Source organism: Adiantum capillus-veneris, chromosome 5 (assembly GCF_014529385.1).
Source record: "Adiantum capillus-veneris isolate H3 chromosome 5, ASM1452938v2, whole genome shotgun sequence".
Taxonomy (NCBI): Eukaryota; Viridiplantae; Streptophyta; class Polypodiopsida; order Polypodiales; family Pteridaceae; genus Adiantum; species Adiantum capillus-veneris.
In genome coordinates this window covers 53,654,053-53,677,999 of record NC_140935.1, presented here as the reverse complement: position 1 = coordinate 53,677,999, position 23,947 = coordinate 53,654,053, and positions in this window count along the sequence as shown.

Genomic DNA, 23,947 nt, shown 5'->3' with positions numbered 1-23,947 from the left:
ATACTTCACAAAAATAACAGTTGAAATTATGTGTCAGAAGTATCATGCAACAAAATAAAAGTCATATTTTAAAGAAACAAATTTTCTTATGCTTGTCGTCATCCACATAGTACATATCCCATATCACAAGAATAAGCAGTATATGTTATTTTATGATGGATCATCATTGGTCACACTCATTGCTTAATAATCAAATTCTCATAAATTTCACGTCCAATTTCATAAACAATGCCGACAACCAATCATCTTAAACCAAATCCAAATCCAAATCACTTCCATGAGATACCGAGGTAACAAAGCCATACTAGGGACAATGATGGCCAACCATCGTAGCATGATTTTGTGACCAGTGTTCCCTAAATTGGTGAATTGATATCAATGAGATGTGTTGCCTAAACCAATGAATTTGTACTTAGTATTATTTAAACTAGTGAATTTGTCGTTTGTTGGTGTGTTTTCTAAATCGATGAAGCTGCACTCGTGCTACCTAAATTGACAAATCTGCATAGTTATTTGGTGTTGCTTAAGGCAACAAATCTTCACCAGGATGAGTGTATACACACTCCTTGAATCGGCGAATGTGTATGCATGTGACCAATGGACTAGATAAGACATAAGCAATGAAACATTTACTACCTGTTTGATATCAGATTGCTGTAGATTGGAATAGTGAAGTACGTACAAAGTGTTGTTGATCATCCCAAACTCAATATCCCAAATTACATGAGCTTATGTGAATAGTTTTCTAGTTTAACAATTAATCATCCAAAGAGTAATTCCAATCAATACAAATACAAGTCACAATGTTAGAGATGGTTGATTTTAGGACTGACAAGATACTAGAGGTAAGTAGAAGAGCAATGTCTTTTAGAAGTGTTTGACGATATTCTCCCTTGTTGCAAAATTGCTTAAGTGTAGCTCCTTAGGTATATCTGCAAAGAGAGTTACTTAACACTAGGTTGGTAATGGGACACTTTTATGTCCTTGGACATTTTTATGTCCTATTAAGTGACCATTTTCCTTGAATTATGTCAAGATTTTCAAAATGGATTTTGAGGTGCTATCTGTCTAGAAAGTTGTCTCATGAGCTGAAAAAAACTTGACATTTTTTTGGAATATCAACTCCATCTTTTGAACATTGTCCTTGCACAACATTTCACAACCTAAACTGTGTGAAAAAACGGGTCCTGTTTTTGTCTTTTTTCAACTTTTTGCAACTATACCACTCTAGAATTCATGTTTGTGAGGTTTATAATGCTAGAGAACTATCTATAGTAGTCTTCAACATGTCCTGATGCTTCTAGGGAGGAATAAATGTTAAAATTGTAAGTTATGACCAAATTACATAAATTGTCAAATCCTATTTTTAAGCGAATTTTAGCTCTTCTATGATTTTTTTGGTGGCTTTCATGATATCCAAATGCAGTTTTGATTTTCTTTGTCGCATATTGTAACATAAAGCTAATGTTCATTGAGTTTTGGGGCACCTAATACCCTATTTTGCATAGTAGACAACGATGATTGTTTTTTTCAATTATAGAAGAAAACGAAACATTCTAGTATATCAAGTATAGCTTTTTCAATATTGTTAGTTTCTTGTGACAACTACATGCATTTTGTAGGTAGTAACCATATCTAGTCATAAGGATCAAATTTCGCTAGATATTGAATAGCTTCTATGGGATTCTACAACTCATAATGTTGAACCCAGTTTTTTCATGTTTGCTGTATTTAGCACTTCATCTTTGTTCCCAAGATTCCCCTTGGTAAGAGATGTATTATTCTTTTGACATGCTCCATGGCTCCTTATGAAACTAAAGGACAATAGGGAACTAAGAAAACATGAATATATTATTTGTAATTGAGCGTGGCTATAGAAACTTTGATGATAGGTTTGCAGAATGGTAAAAATTCAACTTTTTTGTACCTATTTCTTTTGGCAAAACAAAAAATAGTGAGTGAGAAGCAATCATATGTTTTGATCACCAACCCATTCAAGTTAACTAGGGAATTTATCTCAAGTCCTACAAAAATCCCTAATCTTATTTTTATGCAACAAAATGTAAGAAATGATTGTTTTGATGAAAATGTACTGGTCCATCAACTTTGGAGGCTTGGTGTGACCAAAAGATGAGAAACTTTACAAGTTTCTTATTTTTTCCATGTGCAGTAGGCCTTGAACTATAACCTCATGAAAGGATTTTACAAAATGAGTGGATCTACTATGGTTTTGGAGGTTTTCTTCAAAACCCTGAAAGGACACTTTTATGTCCTGTTAGGTTACCAACCTAGTGTTAAAAGAAATTAAATAGAATGATCATTTATCAAACGAGTATATTAAACCACATTTATCTGCATAGATTAGGAGGCAGCATATTATTTTTACATAACTATAAAAATTTTCTTCGTGCTAGGTTCTTAGAAATTTATATTTCTATAAGTAGGGATTGTTTTATTTTCTTTATTTTCTAAGTTTTTTAATATAGATGCCAAGATTGTATGATGGTGGATGACAACACCTTGTGTCTGATTCTTTTTGTTGATTAATTAAATGCTAAGCTTCTGTAGTATTGTGGTGGATGATAAATAAACAAATCACCTATTGTTTAAGTACGGTAGTACTTTTTATCTCTATAAATTAACTTGGCATACTTCATGTTTAACACTTTTCTCTGCTAAGCATAAAACAATTGTTAATAAACCATTTTAGATTCACCTTCTATTTTATCGTGTCTAAATTGAGAGCATGGGTAACCGATCCCCTCATATCAATGCAAGCACTTACTATTGTGTTGTACCCATTGTGCTTAACCGTAACACTCTCATTGTCATCTTTAACTTCTATTGCACAAGATTTTGTGGATGCGGATGCGGTGCGTGCAAGAGAGGGAAGGAGAGAAGGGGAAGGGAATGAAGAGAACACAGAGGTGTTTGGTGGATCTTGAGAGTATAATGCTCTCTATCTCCTTATTTACATTATAAGCAAAGAGTAGAGTAAAGATGGGTGGGCGCCTGGTCATAACCCAGCCACGAGACTTGAAACCTAACAATCTCCCACTTGAAGGCCAACGTGGCCCATGTGGCTAAATAATTTAGGGGCTAGAATGTACAACTATACAAATGTGAAGCATGACTATAGCTTCACCCTACGCCCATCATCTCTATGCAATGTGCAAACCCCTCTGAGGCTAAGCTCTTAGTTAGAGCATCCGCTGGGTTTTTATCCGTGTGAACTTTGACGAACTCAATGCGTTTGCTAGCCAAAATATTCCGTACCACATGATACCTGACCTCTATGTGTTTCAATTTGGAGTGAAACACGGGGTTCTTTGCTAATGCAATTTCACTCTGACTATCACAATGTAGCACTAGAGTCTGGTGTATATCAAGGTCTCCCATTAGACAAGATAACCACACAAATTTCTTACTAGAACTAGAAACTCCAACATACCCTGCCTCAGTGGTGGAAGACAAAGTGCAATTCTGGATAATGATCTTCAAGAAACTGCCGCTCCAACAAACAAGAAAACATGGCCAGATGTGGATCGCCTAGTGTCCACAACACCCGCATAATATGAATCAGTGTATCCAACTATGGATGCATCACTGTTCCCAAAGTGTAACCACTTGCTATTTGAGCCCTTGATGTATCTCAAGATGTGCTTCACTGCTTCCCAATGCTTTCTTCCTAGATTTTTCATAAATATGTTGACCACTCCCACTGCATATGCAATGTCTAATCGTGTGCTAACCATGCCAAACGTGAGACTATGGAGGAATACGGCACCTTTGCCATCTTTGCCTTTCAGCATCCAATTTGGGACAACCATTCTTGCTAACTTTTTCGTATGCTTCCATTGGGGTACTCAATGCTTTCCCCCCTTCCATATTAAAATGTTGCAAGATCTTGTGAACATACTCTTCCTGCGGAAGATCAAATATACCAAGTTTGCGATCTCTCTTGATACGCATACCAAGAAAATGATGCGAATCACCCAAATCTTTCATAGCAATATTCTTGCTTAAGGTATCCTTGAGAAGTGTAATCGCACCTTTTGACTTCTTGGCTATGAGCATATCATCAACGTACAAAATCAAAATTATGAGGGAACCATCGTTCAACCTCCTTGTGTACAAACAGTGATCCTCTTGGCTCCATACGTAACCCTGGGACTGAATGTACTTATCAAACTTGATGTACCATTTCCTTGAGCCTTGCTTTAATCTATACAAAGATTTCTTGAGTCTACACACTAGTTTTTCCCGTGTTGGCTTCTCTAGCTTTATCGCAAAACCTTCTGGCTGTTGCATGTAGACATCCTCTTCAAGATCCCCATGAAGAAACGCTGTCTTTACATCCAGCTGGACCAGTTCCATGTCCTTGATGGCTACTAGACCAAGCAAAAGATGTAATCTAGTCACCTTGACCACTGGAGAAAAGATTTCGTCAAAATCCGCGCCTTTCTTTTGCTTGAATCCTTTTGCAACCAATCTAGCCTTATACTTAGGCTCGGGATCATCTGTGATATAATTCTTCTTGTACACCCATTTCCATGGCAATGCCTGTTTACCCACAGGTAACTCTATCTATTCCCAAGTTTCATTTGCTAAGATCAAGTTATACTTAGATTGCATAGCCTCTTCTCACTTCACGCTATCGTCCATTTGAATGGCCTCTTTATAGAAAGTGGGTTCACCGCAGCCAGTGACTAGGAAGTAGTCCAATCCTGGCTCAAAACGCTCACGTGCACAAGATATACGAGTAGATCTCCAAAGTTCGTGACTGCTGGATTCCACTCTCTTTGGAGAAAAATGCGTGTGTGTGTACTAGTGTTAGGTGCATCACTAGCATACTACAAGAGGCTATTCATATTAGCGACGCTCACACATCGACGCTCAAAAAAAAAAATCCCGGCGTCGCTATGAGCGTCGCAAATTTACTTGTAAATTTGCGACGCTCATAGCGACGCCGGCTGGGCTAAAAAAATAACAGAGAGCGCCCAATAACGAGGCTCTTTACCCTCCCCTTCTTTGCCCGCCCCCACACCAGCCACAGCATCGCCATCTACGCCAGGTTTTGCGCGGCTGACTGTTCCTAGCAGCTACACACCTCTACCTACTCCGCCAGGAGCCAACCCACTCGACACTCCTCGCTTCGGGGCCCAGACGCCGGTGGAGACACCTGACGTCCGTACCCCCATCGACACGCCGCTAGAGACCCCTGCCGGGACACCCAGGTGCACGCGTCACCGGCCAGAGGGCTTGCCTTACTCCGTCGACTTCAGCAGCGGCATCATCATGGATGATGACGGCAAGAAGGTGATCTCGCGCATGCGTGGTCTTTGCTCTCAGCTGTTTAGACACTACATACTAAACAAATGGAGTGAAGTACCAAGTGATTTAAAAAACAGAGTCATCAGCATACTTCATGATGAGTTTCCCGTTCCAACACGGGATCATCGCTTCAATGAAGACCTGATGAAGATTCGAATGCGCGAATACTGCAAACACAAGCGTTCCGAAGTGCAAAAAGCAATCAAGCATGGGTGGAACAGGCCAGATTGGCTGGCCAAAGAAGATTGGAATAATGCGAAGAAAGCAGCGCACGAGAATCCCGACAAGTGGAAGCAATAAAAGGATGCAGCCAGAGCGCGAGTAGAGGCAGGGAGCTCGCACCACTTGGGGAGCAGTGGATGGGCATCATTTGAGGCCGATTTTGTAAGTGTTTTCGCATTGCTCTTTATGTTCGATAGTTTAGGGTTTATGAGTTTTTTAATTCTAACATAATGAAATCTTTGTATGTTTTGACAGTGGTCGATGACAAGACGTGATCCCACACCGTACGAGTGCGAGTACGCAGGCAGGAAGGGCTTAAACGCCCTGATGGACATTCTCAGTTCTCGCGGCGGCGTGGTTAGTATTAGGGTTTACTCTTTTCTATTTTTTGTATTGTTTTATAAATGTCGTTATATGTTTATACTTACTGAAAGCTGTCTTATTGTCTTTTTTTGCAGAATCCGACAGATACGCCGCTTGGACGTGATGAGACGTCTGACTAGACGACGTCAGTTTAGCCGTAGCTAGATAGCATTAGTTTAGGGTTTCTCATAGCTTATGTATCATGAGACGGATTTTATACGTCTTTTTGAACCATGTATATTATTACATTTGTCACCGCAGTTCATTTTGCCAATCAATTCTTTATGCCTATGATGTTGTACAATTGTCATTATCACATTTGCCAATCAATTCATTTTGCCTATGATGTGTACAACTGTCAATTTTACACTTGTCAATTTGCAAACAATGCGTCTTGTGGGTGACTATTTTGGGTCTATTATCTACCCTTGCACTTTTTTTAAAAAGTGAATCAAGTACAATATGGTTGATGGGTGGTAGGGCATTCAATGCCCTGTCACCAAAAAAAAAATTCTCTCGGGCGTCGCTATAACCGTCGCTATTTATGGCTCTGGAGCGTCGCTATGAGCGTCGCTATAGACTTCTGTGTAAACATCGCTATAACCGTCGCTATGACCGTCGCTATGACCATCGCTATGAGTGTCTCTATATAGCGACGCTCTCGTAGCGACGCTATTAGCGACGCCGGGGGTTATAAAAACCCAATGTATTTCCGTCGCTAACAGCGTCACAAGAGCACACAACCTCTTGTAGCGCACGTCCAACATTTTGTGTAATTGGTGGTGAGGTAACATCCTCAAATTGTACTCTACAATACTCAATGTATTTCACTGGCTTTCTATGCATCTTAGACTCGTTGAATATTACCTGTAAGTTGCGTATAACCTTCTTAGATTCCGGGTGCCAGAGACGATATCCCATCTCTCGGTTCACACCATATCTAATGAATTGCACTTGTATGGTTTGGGGTTTAGCTTTTGTCTAAGCTCTTTTGGCCCATATGAGAATGCCTCACACCCAATGGTGTACCAGGTGACCGATTGATCAAGAAAGAAGCCATCATAATAGCTTATCCCCAAAATTCTTGAGGTAAGTTGGCTGTAGAAAGTGACCCATTCTTGAATGGTTCTATTCATCCTTTGAGCCACACCGTTTTGGGAGGGTGTGTAAGGTGTGGTAGATTGTCTTCTAATGCCTCGTTTAATGCAAACGTCCTTGCACTCAGAGGAGATGTACTCGCCTTCATTGTCACTGCACAAAGCTTTAATCTTTCTACCCAATGGTTCTCTACCAATGCTAAGAACTTCTGAAAGACACTAAAGATGCCACTCTTTTGTTTCAAGAGATAAACCCACACCTTTCTAGTAGAGTCATTTATGAATGTTCGGAAGTATAATGCTCCCCCTAGAGACTTGACTGGCATAGGTCCGCATAGGTGGCTATGAACGAGATCTAGAGGATTCCCTAACTCCTTGTCCAGAGGCGCTGATGTCAACCTAGTCTGTTTGCCATAGATATAATGCTCACGTAAAGAGAAGTTGGAGTAGTATAACACATGGATATAACCTGAACGTTGCAAGAATTTCATTCCCTTTTGACTCATATGTCCTAGTCGGCTATGCCACAACTCTGTAGATGACAACTCGGCTACACAAATAGAATTATCTATCACAAAAGAGACATAAAGTGAGTACAATGAGCCAGATTTCTGGCATTTATGCATGACCAAATTTCCCTTCTTGATAATCCAAGAACCATGAGAAAATATGGTAGTGTAACCTAAATCATATAGCTGCCAATTATGCAGCATAAACTCAGTGCCATTATGCATAGAAAGCTTGAAGAATCTCAAATTGCAAGCGAGTTTTCTCAAGCAATCCCTAAATCAATCAGAACACGGTAGAAGATATACATAAAAAATCACAGAACATTGAGGGTGTTTTCATTAATTTAAAGCATCATAATGCAGAGAGGGTGAAAGTATGTGTTTCTATCTAATTCAAACTTTTTTTGTTAGAGGTCAAGCCTTGCTCACCAATATAATGAAGTTGATGGGTGTTCTCAAACCACGGTGGACATTCAAAAAGAAAATGTATATTCACAACTTGAAGACCTATCCCTCCAATACCAAAAATCTCTCGTATATAAAATCTTTGTCTTTTTTTAATATATGAGTCTGTAATGAGGGTGAAGGAATATGAGCTTGATATCATGCAAGTAAGTTTGATAATGACATGGCCTCATAGGCTCAATGCTAATATAGCCTTGCCAGAAAGATCATAGACATATGCATGTGTGGCAAAGAATTCTGGCATCGTACTATTAAACAACTTCGTTTGCAAGCCTTCTCATTTTGAGACAACCATGTAGGCATAGGCCAGGCAACATATTTGATACTGCCTTTTGTGAACAAGTTTAGAGCAGGATCACACAATCAATCAATTCTTCTAATAATTATGCCTTGGTGGTCATGTGAGAGAAGGCTTTGAGCAAATTAGAAATGTGCAACAACGTTTGGAACTATGCATTGCAATTAAATGGGTTTGAGTGGTGCAAATTTTATAAGATGTTGGATGTTGCAAGCATGATATGGATTCCTAGAATTGGCTACAACATCACCTCCTTGCTCCCCAGTGTGCAGGCCAAGACTCTCTCTATCTCTCTCTCTCTCTCTCTCTCTCTCTCTCTCTCTCTCTCTCTCTCTCTCTCTCTCTCGTTCTCTTTCTCTTCCACGTTAGTGTGAAGTGCTAGAGAGTTCATTTTTTGCAAGAAAAAAAATTTTATCGACCTGCCTCTTGCATTAATCAATTACATCCCACTTGGATCTCCTCTCTCTCTCTCTCTCTCTCTCTCTCTCTCTCTCTCTCTCTCTCTCTCTCTCTCTCTCTCTCTCTCTCACCACATTAGTGTGAAGTGCTAGAGAGGCTAATTTTTTTTAAGAACAACAACTTGATCGACCGGCCTCTTGCATTACTCAACTATATCCCGCTTGTCTCCTCAGAGTTTCCCCTAGAATAGAAGAAAAAACTCAACCAAAAGCAGTAAAATCACTGGGTAGTAAAAATTTTTGATGTAGTACTCTTCTCTTTTGGAAGCACTACTTGCAGCCATGATTCAAGAGAATGTAGCCAAAAACTTTATGGCAAATTGCCTGGGATAATTTCGATAGAGTTTCCCCTAGAACAAGAGCAAGAACTCAAACCAAAAGTAATAAAATCATTGTTTAAGAACAGCTATAAGTGCCAAGAACGCATAAAATGGACTCGCGAGAAAAATTCTACAGAGTCTCCTCTATAGAAGGAGCAAACTCTTAAACCTGATAGACCAAAAGTAGAACATAAACTGCTTAAAAGAACCATTGGGCATAAACTACTGAAAATCAGTACTATGTAACTGCCAACTGGACGTCAAAATCACAAGAAACCTCCCAAATACATATCCTATGGTGAGGGTACCGTAAGTGGGGAACTCCAACTACCTGTATCACCAAAGGTATCTCAACATTTGAGAATAATCCAGTTCAAAGAAAACCTCATGCAACGACCCTCCAAAGGCTAAACTAGACACAAAATGACTAGCCATAGTCTCAGAAAGGGCTCTTCTGGATTTAGAGAACTCCTCTTTTAAGTCTTTGATGTCCTGCATGTTAGCACTTGCAATCAACATGTCATCAACATACAACATTAGGATGATGAACTTCCCATCTCCCAAATCCTTTGTGTAGATGTAGTGATCTGAGTTGCATCCAGTGAATCCATGAGCCAACATCCATTGATTGAACTTCAATTACCATTGTCTTGATGCTTGCTTTAACACTAGTTTGGTAAGCTACCAGGACATAAAAGTGTCCTTTTACGGTTTTAGGAAAAAAATCAATACTCATAGTATATGTGTGAATTTTCAAAAATCCTTACATGAACTTCAAGCATAGAACCCACTCCAAATTTTAAAAATAAGTAACATGCCTACCTCTTGATTTCTTGGTCATAAGCTTCCAAAGCCACTGAGGTAGTGTTGCATTTTATCAAAAACAACATACTTTCATGGTTACCCCCATGGTACACCATTATAAAATTGTTCATGCTACAAACCTATTTTTCCCATGAACTTCAATGGGTTCCTAGTCTTAGTATATGGTTTCTATGGCCTCAAAAATTCTTAAACTGTGTAGAATTAGATACAGAAAAGTGGCATTTTGTGCATTCTGCTGACCTATCCTCCATGTTTGCTTGCTTACGGCGATATTATGCACTATATAATCTGTCTATTGATATAGCTTGGTACTTCACCCTTGTATTGACACCCAAAAACTATCAAAGACATGCAAACATAGGCTTAGTATGATCATTCTAGACACAATCACAAGACACAAAAATTGTGAGAATGAACAAACTCGGTTGCACATTGTGCCATCCTAGCCTCCTTAAAAAATAGCTACTTATACCCAAATTGGGTTTGTATGCTTAGTATGGACCTAAGCTAGAAGTTGACAATGTTCATTGAATTTAATGACCAATAGAACATAGTACATTTCTAATTCAAAATGAGTGAGATTTTGGTAAAGTGGAATTTTCTTTCCGACTCTTTAGGGTATTAGGTCCCCAAAACTCATGAACGAAGTCTTACATAGTTATGAGATGATATGCACAATCAAAATTACCTTTTTATAGCATAAACATATCCAAAAAATTCATGAAAGTATAAACTTCCTCCCTAAATTTGCATGGAAATGTTTTGATAATTGGACAATAACTTTGAATATATACAATTGTCATGCCTTAGAAGCATTAGAAAACCTTTAGAATGGCAAATACTAATTATGCAGCACCCTAGAAGCCCTAGAATGGCATTCTACCGTGGTCTATGGCCAATGTTTTGGAAAATGATAAAAACAACACACTTTTTAATTTTTGGGCCAGTTTAGGTTGGGAAATGCTTGCCAAACACAATCTTAGAGCCAAAATCAATAGCCCAAAAAAAATTCAAGTTTTTTTCAGCTCATTTAGCTATCTTTGTGAATATCAAACATTAAAATACCAAGTTAGCATCTCCTACAATAATTCTAGGAAATTGCTTGGTTAACAGGACATAAAAGCGTCCAAGGACATAAAAATGTCCTGTTATCAATAGTGTTGAACCATACAAGCTTTTATTTAATATGAAAACCATTTTCTCCTTATCTTTTACTTCATATCCCTTTGGTTGAAGCACGTAAATTTCCTCCTGTAAGTCATCCTGAGGGAATGCCGTATTTACATCCATTTGCTCCAGAGTTAAGTTATGAGTAGCGATAAGGCTTAAGACAAGCTTAATTGAGTTCATTTTTACAATAGGAGAAAATATTTTATTGAAGGCAATACCTTTCTTTTGAAAAAACCCTTTTACCACAAGCCTGGACTTGTACCTTTCCTTCCCACCTTCTTCTTTGTTCAACTTATACACACATTTGTTCTGCAGTGCCTGCTTACCTTTGGGCAACTCAACCAACTCCCATGTTTGGTTGCAATGTAACGAGTCCATCTCCACTTGCATGCTCTTTATCCATTCTTCTTTGGATTCGTGTAGCATAGCTTCTTTGTATGATTCCAGCTCTCTAGAATATGAGACCAAGAGATGGTTGAAGGAAGGAACAAACCTTTTTGAGGTCTACTTGCTCTCGTAGATCTTTGGGGAATAGTTTGAGGCTCCTCATTTGGTTGACGTTGTTGCACGTTGTCACCATTTGCACTCCTTGAGTCTTCACCATCCTCAAGTTCCATGTACTCATCACCTATTTCTTTTGTTTTTTTTCTTTCCAAATAATCTTTCTACATAATTTTTTTGTTGAAAATTACATCCCTACTCCTAAAGATTCTACCATCTTCAGGATTCCATATGCGATACCCAAAGTCCGCTTCTCCATAGCCAATGAAGAAATAATTTTTGGACTTTGCATCTAGCTCTGACCTTAGGGTTCTATCTATGTGCATAAAAGCCTTGCACCCAAACACTTTGAGGAATGCATAACTCACCGGTTTACCTATCCATGCCTCTTTTGGAACTCCCCTATCCAATGCCGTCAAAGGTTATGATTAAGTACACAAACGTACTTATTGCTTTCACCCAAATCTTAAGCGATAGGGCTGCATAAAGCCACATGCTTCGTGCTCGCTCCATGATTATTCTGTTCATCCTTTCAAAAATGCCACTTTGTTGAGGTGTCCTTGGGGTTGTCCTTTGCCTCCAAATGCCATTGCTAGCACAAAAGCTTTCAAAAGCTTGGCTGCAATATTTGCCTCCATTCTCGGATCCAAGGTATTTAACCTTGGTACCTACTTCATTCTCCACAAAGGCTTTCCATCTTTGAAATATGAAAAACACACTGGATTTATTCTTCATCACATAAACCCATGTTTTCCTAGTTGCATTGTCTATGAAAGTTACATAGTACAATGAGCCACCAAGGGATGGTGTACTCGCAAAACCCCAAACATTAGAATGAACCAATTCAAGTTTTTTCTTTTTCCTTTCATTTCTTACCTTTTGAAATTTTACCCTCTTTTCTTTCTCGTCAAAACAATCTTCATAGAACTCCAAGTCCACTTATTTCAAACCTGGTAGAAGCTTCTTTGATTGAAGGATTTGCATTCCTTTGGCATTCATATGCCCAAGTTGGTAGTGCCACACCAAATTGTCAACTTGTATAGTCCTTGCACAAGTTCAAAGCTGTGTGCTTATAGTACATAAGTAAAGTGTACCAACATTTTCTCCTTTGGAAACCACCAAAGATCCCTTTGAGATCTTCCAACGTTTGTTTCCAAATGCAATGTTGCGACCTTCATAGTCTAATTGTCTTGTAGAGATCAAATTCTTGCAAAGAGAAAAAACTTGCCTAATATCTTTAAGCTTCCATTCATTTCCATTAGCATTTTTGACACAAACTATACCTTTGCCGACAATTTCACAAGCTTCATTATCTTATAGTACATAAGTAAAGTGTACCAACATTTTCTCCTTTGGAAACCACCAAAGATCCCTTTGAGATCTTCCAACGTTTGTTTCCAAATGCAATGTTGCGACCTTCATAGTCTAATTGTCTTGTAGAGATCAATTCTTGCAAAGAGAAAAAACTTGCCTAATATCTTTAAGCTTCCATTCATTTCCATTAGCTGTTTTGACACAAACTATACCTTTGCCGACAATTTCACAAGCTTCATTATCTCCCAAGTATAAAAACCCAAAATTATCTTTGGTGAAACCTTGGAAATGCTGCTTGTGGGATGTCGCATGGAATGAAGCCTCGCTATCCACTATCCAAGAATTGAACAATTAGAGCATAATGCTCTACTTTACCTACCACATTGGCCTTCGATGTTGACTTGTTTTCTTGAGACTCTGTGTGACTTGCTCCTCCTTGAGTGATCACGACCCTTTTGGTTTTTGAACCTCTCCTTAGGTTTTCCTCTTGTTTTTGTTGATAGTGCAACACTTGATGATTCAACTGTGCTTCTCCTTCACATTTCCTCACTTAGGAGAACACCCAAAACGTCATCAAACTTAAGAGTATTTGTGCCAGAGATAGAGTTACTTACAACCATCACAAGGCTGTCCCAACTATCTGGTAGAGACGATAGTATAAGAAGAGCTTGTACTTCACTATCAAAATTGACTTTCACCAATCAAAGTTGAATTTCACTGATTGAAGTTGACTTATTTTGGTGTTAAAGTCATTTAGGTGTTCTGTAACTGAACCATTCGTGGCCATCTTTAGATTGAACAAGCGCTTCATGAGAAATACCTTATTGGATGTTGATGGTATCAGTAGAGGCCTCAACTTCACAATGCACCACAATAGTCTCCTCCACAAAATATTTTTTCTGTAGAAGAGGCCTTCTTTTATAGACCAAAATCACTACAAGAGGTTGTGTGCACTTGTGACGTTTTTAGCGACGGAAATGCATTGGGTTTTTATACTCCTCGGTGTCGCTAAGACCGTCGTTAACAACGTCGCTACGGGAACGTTGCTATATGCATAGCTATAAGGGTCTCTGTGAGGGGTCTCTATGATCATCGCTATATAGCGATGGTCATAGCGACGCTGGTAACGACGATTGCAGGCCTTCTATAGCGACGCTCATAGTGATGTTGCAGAGCCTTATATAGCGACACCCGAAAGTAAAATTTTTGGGTGACAGGTCATTCAACCATATTGAATGTTTCAATAATATAATAAACCAAAATGAATCCAAGATAAGCCCACATTCACCTTTGAAAGAAAGTGCAAGGTATAGACCCAAACTAGTCACCCACAAGACAATATAACCATTAACTCCATCATACATAGTATTGTTTGCAAAATAAAGATACAAAATTGACAAAAGTAAATTGATGAAAGTAAATCAATGACAATTGTACACATCATAGGAAAAATCAATTGATTGTTAAGCTTTGCAAATGTAATAGTTACAATACCATTGTCATTATTGAGAAAATACATGGTTTTCCAATAGTTACAAAAAGACGTATACACATCATCTCATTATACATGCTTAATAAAGGGGAACTAATGCTATCTGGCTATGGCTAGATTGACGTCGTCTAACTAGATGTCTCATCATGTCCAAGCGGCGTATCTGTCGGATATTGCAGAAAAATACAATAAGACTTTCTGTAAGTATAAACATATAATTTACAAAACAATCTATTTTCTTAGCTTATCATTAAAATACAAAAAATGTAAAAGAGTAAAGTGAAATACTAACCACCTCAAGAACTCAAAATTTCCATTAGGGAGTTTAAGCCCTTTCTGCCTGCGTACTCGTGCTTGTACAGTGTGGGGTCACGTCTTATCATCGACCACTATTCAAAACATACAAAGAATCCATTATGTTAGAATTTAAAAGTACAAATAGATGTAACTACCAAACATAAAGAGCAATGCAAAAACACTTACAAAATCAAACTCAAATGATGCCCACCTCCCGCTCCCCAAGTGGTGCGAGCTCCCTGCCTCTACTCATGCTTTGGCTGCCTTCTTTTGTTGCTTCCACTTGTCAGGATTCTCGCACGCTGCTCGCTTTGCATTATTCCAATCTTCTTTGGCCAGCCAATCTAGTGTGTTCCACCCATATTTTATTGCTTTTTGTACTTCAGAACGCTTGTGCTTGCAGTATTCACGCATTCGAACCTCATCAGGTCTTCATTGAAGCGCTCATCCCAACTTGACACGGGAAACTCGTCATGTAGCATGCTGATGAATCTATCTTTTAATTCACTTTGCACTTCACTCCAGGTGTTGAGTATGTAGTGTCTAAAGACCTGAGAGCAAAGACCTCACATGTGCAAGATCACCTTCTTGCCTTCGTCATCCAAGATGATGCCGCCGCTGATGTTGACCGAGTACGGCAAGCCCTCTTTCCTGTGACACGTGAACTTGGGTGTCTCGATAGGGGTCTCTAGTGGTGTCTCGATAGAGGTATGGATGTCAGGCGTCTCCACTAGAGTCTGGGCCCCAAAGCGAGGAGTGTCGACTACGATGACTCTCGGAGGAGTATCTAGTGGTGTATAGCCAGGATAGGCCGATAACCACGTAAAACTTGGCATAGATGGCAATATCGTGGTTGGTGTGGGTGCGGCAAAAGAAGGGGAAGTTAAGGAGCCTTGTCAAACACGAGGCGGTGTTGAGGCATCAGCGGTAGCATCCCCACAGCAATCGCCGCCGCCACCACTAGAGCATTGGTGCCTAGACGAGTGTGAAGATCATCTTGTCGACACTAAAGCTTCGGAGCGTGCTGAATTGTCCAAAATAGAGGGAGACACTGAAGGAGTAGGACGACGTGATGGTGCTCCAGAGCGATGACGCTCCTCGTACCACCTTCGCTGTTGGGCTGACAAAGAAGAAAGCAACTCATCATCATCCATACGTGCATTAAACATACGAACATTAAATCTTCATATTGATTAAATGGAAAATAAAACATGGACAAGTAGAGAGAGAGAGAGAGAGAGAGAGAGAGAGAGAGAGAGAGAGAGAGAGAGAGAGAGAGAGAGAGAGAGAGGACTCATAAAGGGGGAGGGATTCCTGTGTAGAGAGATCCCGTTGAAGTTCTTGTGAATTTGTAAAAGCACTACGCTTCTGGTGCGATGGAGACTGACACTGCAATCGCGAAGGAGGTGATCGGTCTCTGCTCATAGATGCTGCTCGCCCCACCACTAGATCTAGTTGATCGGGTGAAAGAGATGCTAAGAAGCATTAGTAGTGCTTCTTAGCGTCTCTTCATCTGATCAACTAGATCTAGTGGAGGGACGAGCAACATCTATGAGCAGAGACAGATCATCTCCTTTGCGATTGCAACCTCAGTCTCCATTGCACTCGGAGTGTAGTGCTCATTGTCCATGATTGTGAGAACATACATGGAGCATATGTACTTGGAGTGGACGCAATGACGATTAAATACACGGAGAAATTCAAATTAGCCCTAAAGGAGGAATAATTCATGGAGGACTCTGAAAGGGTTACAAAAAGGACCTTCTTGGAATGGGTTCCAAAGCCAAAAGAAGGACTTTTCATCACCAAGCTATTGAGAGAGTTTGAGCAGCGCTATGCTCAACTGTCAGGAACAGAGTGGGCTACTTCGGATAGTGAAAAGACCAAATTGTGAGGTCATGAGCTTCAAGAAAAGGTAGAGCTACTCCTTGAAGACAAGAATACAGAAGGCTGAGTGGAAAGAGGTTGAAGATGCAGTCTCATTGCTTGCTAAGAGGCAACGTCATAGGGACAAGATGGTGGTGAATGGTACTACCTCTCCTCCTAGCACATCAGAGATTCCATAAAAGCCTACTTTTGTGAGTCCAAAAGGTGATAATTCAATGCTTGATGAGCTTGTTAAAGCTAACAAGGATTGAAGAGAAAGGACAACCTGCTCCGTAGGACAACAATCCCAAAGCAAAGAAGGATATGTGCACAGATGCATATGGAGTGATGGCACAGACCATGTCAGAAGGGATTGTGATAGCTTTAGTGATGCCTTAAAAAGAGATCTTGTGTTTTTTAAGGATGGCAAGATCCATCTACGGGAGATAGGTATGCCATTAGAAACTAACTTTGGAAAAGGAGGTATGCAAAGGTTAGTGGAGGATATGGCGACTAGTCAGGCTATTTCTATAGTGGAGGCTACTACCTATGGGGCAAAGATAGAGCTAATTCCAAAGAAAGTGTTAAAGTATATGGGTGGATGCATGAATATGTGGCCCGGTTTTAACCGGTTGAAATTTTCTTTTGGAGGCTTAAAATTTAGGGGGTATGAAACTGGTGTTATGGGCAAGAATTGTTTGAATGAAATAATCGTGTGGAGGAAACAAAATCTTAATAATCCTGTGGAGGATTCAAAAACACGTGTGGAGCCCACGTCAGATGAATGTTCAGTCGAATGTTTGCATGACTGTACTTCTCCATATCTCTGTGACTTTCTCCTTCTGCGCCTTTCTCAGCTCACTCTACAGCCCCCTGTGCACGCTTCTTATCCTTCGCTATGGATAGAAACCTAAGAAAGATCCCAAGGAATGCAGCCGGACAGGTCTCCCCCACAAAGACCCGACATTCTCCCACGAAGGTATGTCACCTCTCTCTGTCTCTCTCTATGTTGTGTACAACGGACCTGTATGTGTAGTAGAGTATTGAGGTGTGGATATATTGAGTAATGAATATGGATTTATTCTTTTCAGAGACAGAAGTTACAGCCTCCTCCCAAAATCAGCCGCTTTGTTCACCCCAAAGATGTGGAGGTGCCATTAAAGGCATTCTGCACGACAAAGGAGGATTTTCACAGGGAATATGGGTTAAGTCTTGAGGGGAAAGATGTTAGGAAGTTGACAGATGTAGATGTGCCTATATCCAGCTGGATGAAAGTTTTCACGTGTCTTCGAGTGAAGGAGAAAAAAGTGCCGATAAAAACAGCAAGGCCGGATCACTACAAGGCACTCTACCAGCTCTACAAGCAGGCAATCCAAACCACCAAACTATCTGCTGGGAGTTAGTTTGCACGCGGATATGTTTATTTCGTATGCACAGGTCCGGTAAAGTGGGCTGAGTTTGCATCTGAGGTGGTCAATGAAGGTCACTTAGATAGGAAAAGAGAACAATGGAAGTTAGAGACTTCCCAAGTATCCACAGGAACCCCAAGTGGTTCTGCCATCTTGTTAGTAAATACCCCATGACAATGTATCAGCCAAGTGTCAGAAGGCTAAGGATTTTGTGGTCAAATCTGTTGCTGATGTGCACCGTTGTGAGGGTGCCCTTGACACCATCCGGATGCACTTCCCTGACGATGCCAATGTACCAACAAGCTTGCTTGACAACCTCCAAGAAAAATTTGACCAAGCAAAAGCCACCCTACAACAGGCATAGGTTTGGATGTACAATATACTATAGTCTATATACTGTTGTGGAATGATTACACAATAATACCTATAAAGTATATTGATTACTATAAATAATGGTAACATACCTGCAAAGTAACGGTTGCAATACCGGTATTGGTATTCGCTCTATTGGTGAACGTGTTACTATAAGTTCTATCAATGATCACAATAACGGTATGAAAGCAACATAATACAGGTATAACAACAAAATAATACCTATATAGTAACAAAAACAAAAAGTAGTTTAACACTAAAGTAACGGTATGATTATAATAACCATATTGTACTGAAACTCTAATAGTGAAAATGGTGTTATAAGTTTTACAATACCGGTATTATGGCTCTATTATACCGGGATGGGTAGAATGTGGTACCACAAAACCGAATAATGAAAAAACATAATAGTAGGACAATAACATCAATTCGGTAAGGGTAGATAACAATACCGGTAGGATGTTATCATACCGGTAGGATTATATCCTACCGGTATGATTACATCCTACCGGTATGATTACATCCTACCGATATGATTACATCTTACCGGTATGATTACATCTTACCGGTATGGTTATATCCTACCTGTATGATTATATCCTACCGGTATGGTTAGATCCGCGCGGTATGATTACACCCTAACGGTATGATAAAATCCAACTGGTTTGATGTTATCCTTCCGATATAATGTTATCCTATAGGTATGATGCTATACTATCCAGTATAATAACATCATACCGGTGGGATAACATCATACCGGCAAGATGTAATCATACCGGTATGATAACATTATTATACCGATCTTCAAGCATTCATACCAATTTTATACCTGTTTGACATTGTCTGATAACAGAGGTCTCTTGCCTACAAGAGACCTGTTTGACATTGTCTGATAACAGAGGTCTCTTGCCTACAAGAAGAATTATCCAAATGCTTGGAGCGTGAGGAAACCTTTGGTCTCTATGTCACGTTTGTGACAAACATGATTAGTCAACCAATGCTACTTGAAACCATAGTCTTGCCTGCAAGAGTTTCAGCTCCTGGACATAGTGTTGTTCTCATTGATGTGTGCAATGCTTGTGGTGTAAAAATTCATGATCACAATCTCTCAAGCCATGTTGTTCTATTACCTTGTTCACATGCATACCATGCATTCTACTATGCTCACTTGGCTGAGAAAGGAAAGTGCCTGCTTAAGGATTGCCCCGGAGTTATTCTTGCAGAAGACCAATCCCTTATAAAGAAGAATCCAGTTGAGCCATGCCCAATAACAGGTGAGAAAAGTGTTTCAACGGGTAAGAAACACACCATTGTTTTAATCAGGTGGTTGATTTTTGTCTTCTCTGATGTTTTTTCAGAGTCAAGCTGCTTCAGAACTACTGTCGGTAAAGACACATGGAACGATGCAGTGATGCCTGCATACAAGACACCTGTGGAGGTTTTGCTTGATAAAAGTGTCCCTGGTAATGCTGAGAAACCTGTTTCGGAAACAAAAAAAGAAGAACAAAACTTTGAGGTAAAGGAGCAGAGTATGACTGGTGCTGAAGGAAAAACCCAGAATGAGGAAGACGATGTGTTGCTAGACACTGGCGTGCGCGTAATAAGATCAAAGACCCCGAGAAAACGAGGCCAACGTGGCAAGAGTAAGTTTTTTCATTGATTAAGGCTCTAATAAGTGATCTTTTGCTGCACATCTTTCTAAAGCTGATGGTCGTGTAGATGTCAGGCTGGAGGGAAGTCCCAAGGAGAACCTTGCTCAACATATAAGAAAGGCAAAAATAAAATAAAATTGAGAAGACTGCAGATGAGAAGCTTGAAATGGGGCAAAAAAGAAAGGAAGAGGAAGAGACCCAGGGGCAGCCAGAGGAGGAGATGGACATAGAATACACTAAGGAGATGCAGAATACCGGCATAAGTTCTGACCCTAAACCCAGAGCCTGCAAAAGATTATAGTTTGCCCCCCCTATGTTTCTTTTTATGTAACCACTTCTGAAATTAATATAAATTTCTTTCCCATTCGACATCTCTTTCATCTTGTGCCTAATTTTTGAACATTGTGTATTTTTATTGAATGATTTCAATCTATAGATATGTCCTTTTGTGTAATTTTTCATCTGCAAATATGTTTTCAGTTGAAGAATGGCGCCTTGCAGATAGGTTCAGGGCTGACAAGCAGAATGGCAGGGCTGACATTCGTGCAATATGGAATTGGGTGTTGTCTCCTCTAGTGCTTGTGTTTTCTCTATGGTATAGACTGTGTAAAAGAATCCCAGTGATATGGCCAAGGCCACCACCTCCATTGAGCGTCCATCGTAGGGTTCTCATTTTGGACCTTAATGGCTTATTGCTCAAGACATTTGATGAAAAATATGGTGAAGAATTGCCCTACTGGCCAGAAATGCGGTATGTTGTTGAAGGGGATACACAGTTTTGGGTAAGGCCCGATGTAGAAGTGTTTTTGAATTTTTGTTTCAGATGGTTCGAAGTGTGGATATGGAGCTGCTGCGAGTTTGAGAAGCTCAAACGCACACTGGCGATAGTGTTCCTAAACCACCACAAAAGATTCAATAGAGTGGTAAGTCAGGCGTAGTGCACAAGGGCCCCTTTTAAATTGGGCACCACAGATAAACCGGTGTTCCACAAGAATCTTGAAAATTTTCCTGACCTACCACCTGACACACTTATCTTTGATGATTCTGGATATAAGCTAATGTTTAATCCATTGGGGTTATTTCTTGTTTTTCCCAAGCTAGAAAAGTTGTCTAAAGAAGTGCGCGCCTGTTTTTTGTCAACCACTATCATAAACTGGCTGGCATACTGGTTGATCTCTAAGGAAATAATTGAGTATACAAAGAGGACTGTAATTTGTGAAGACAGACAACTTGACGACACCTATGTGCGTCGTTTTTATTGGAAATGGCGGATTGACTTTTTCCAGAAGAAAAGAACATATTTTTTAAATTAAAAAAAAGCTTCATAAAGTCTGTGAAGTGGGCAACTTTTGTCGATGTATTTTTTTGTTGGTGGATGTAAATGGAGAATTACTCAACCTTCTTGTCAATCAATGTAACAAAATTCATGTATAATACATTTACAAGCAAGTTGCACAAAAATACGTTGTATTCTATATTTGAAGTACCTTGCAAATAAAAGGAGAGAGGGAGAGGAACAAAAGAGAGAGAGAGAGAGAGAGAGAGAGAGAGAGAGAGAGAGAGAGAGAGAGAGAGAGAGAGAGAGAGAGAGAGTCTGATACCGGTATGATACAAAGAAGTTATTGGTATGATACCGGTAAGATACTCAGAAGTGACTGAGAAGTGACAGAGAGAGAGAGAGAGAGAGAGAGAGAGAGAGAGAGAGAGAGAGAGAGAGAGAGAGAGAGAGAGAGAGAGAGAGAGAGAGAGAGAGAGAGAGAGAGAGAGAGAGAGCTGAGCAGTGACAAAGAGAGAGAGAGAGAGAGAGAGAGAGAGACAGAGAGAGAGAGGGAGAGAGGGACTTGTATGATACCGGTTTGATACTGAGAAGTGACTGGTATGATACCGTTATGATACTGAAAAGTGACTGGTATGATACCGGTATGATACTGAGAAGTGATCGGTATGATACTGAGAAGAGAGAGAGAGAGAGAGAGAGAGAGAGAGAGAGAGAGAGAGAGAGAGAGAGAGAGAGAGAGAGAGAGAGAGAGAGAGAGAGAGAGAGAGAGAGAGAGAGAGAGACTTGTATGATACCGGTATGATACTGAGAAGTGACTGGTTTCAAACATAGTTCAATTTACAGTTAAAGACAGAGTCAAAGAAAAGGATTTTGCCATCATGTTTGTACTATTATTGTACTTATACTGTAGTCTCCAACTTTTATGATACCAGTGCAAAACCATTAAATTGCCGCCTTTATAGAACTAGTTTATTTAAAACGTAAGGACATGTAGTGATTCAAAGGGATAAACAAAGACATTTTTTTATTTTAAAAAGGAAGCTTGGACAAAAAATTTAAACAAACTGATTGCTGCAGCTCAAAAGGCATACTATTGTAGATAGACTCACTGACATCAAGTGATATTGTATATAGTTTTGAGTTGCTGGGATGGGGTATCATGGGGATTTTGATTGCCCGAACAAGATGTGAATATATGAACACCTCTGGCTTTTTGTCCAAAAGCTCGTAGGTCTGCTCATTTATCATACAATAGTAAAACCCTTTGATAGCATAGGATCCTCGCCCAATAATATTGCCCTAGTCATCTTCAGCATCTGAATGAAACTCCTCAATAGCTACAGTGCATTTCACTATATAGAAATACACTTTTTCTTCATTGTCATTTGGTGCGGGAACAACAAAATTATCACCAATAATAAGAGGTTGACTGAGGGTGTCATGGTGTCCTTCATACGCTGCATCTTCATTTATTTCGTCATCATCGTCTTCCCCTTCTTCTGCAGGCTCCAAAATAAGGTATGTCCAGAATGGAACGTGTGACTTGCTCACACATCTCCTCCACTTTTCCTGTTTACATGCACTACAAAAACAAGATAGTGAACGTGTTCTCAAAGCAGTTGTATCATGCTCTGAATATGCAGAAACAGAGTGCATTGAGCGGGTATTTTTTACAACCTTCACATCCCAATTTTTTCCCCTTTTGACATCCCCCAATTCAATCACCCAAAAAATATTGCTTACATAACGGGCGTGGGATGCATAGGTGGCTATAGCACCATCTGACAAGGTCCGTCTCAATAATGCCACAACATCTTTAGCACAATCTATCTTTGGGTAGTTTGGTTGCAATTGGTATTGAGTTAAAGACCTTTTTATCACTTCTCCCGCACCGTCGTGTTCTCCCTTACCATGGCCGGATCGAAAAAAGTTCCAAGACATTTTTCATCCCGTAAAAACACTGTACTTGCATTTTATTCAATGGATAGAAGAAGATCAATATACTCTTGACACAATAAAATTACCAAAAAAAACATGTATTATAATATGACTGATGTTAGACAAGCATTTTATTACAACTTTAATGCCAATATTATAGGTCTCTATATTAAAACCACCTTCAGATAATGTTTGTTAGAACATGGTATACCTGGCAAGGAAATAGAATGGTCTTCTTGTTTTGAATTGTGAAGCTGCTCCATCAGACCATACCAATGACGCCTTATGTTTAGACCAAATTGCTTTAGCCATTCTGCATGTTTCAAAAAACAGTGTTGAACAAAATGTGTGTCATGTTGCTTATCATCTGAAATGAAGAAGTCAATTGTCTTGTGGATGTCACCTGCATAATATAAAAAGCATAAATTATTGAAGCTTAATACAAAATAAATAATACTGATCTAGGGTGATGTCGTTACCTACAATTCGGAAATATGTTATGTGCACAAAAATAGTTACTTGATTTGAATAGTAGTGCATGGGCTGAATCTCATTTTGTTCTTTGAAACTATAATTTTCAGCAAAGTCAACAACTGACACAACAACATCTTCTGGAAAGCTTTGTATACATTTCTTATATTGTTTTGCTTGCCATCTATACACAAAATTATGCAATATTTATTTCTTAAGATGGTCTTTGAACATGACTGAGAGATCCTGGCATGATATTTCCTTATGCGACAAGACTTTCCTTTTCTTCTTCTGA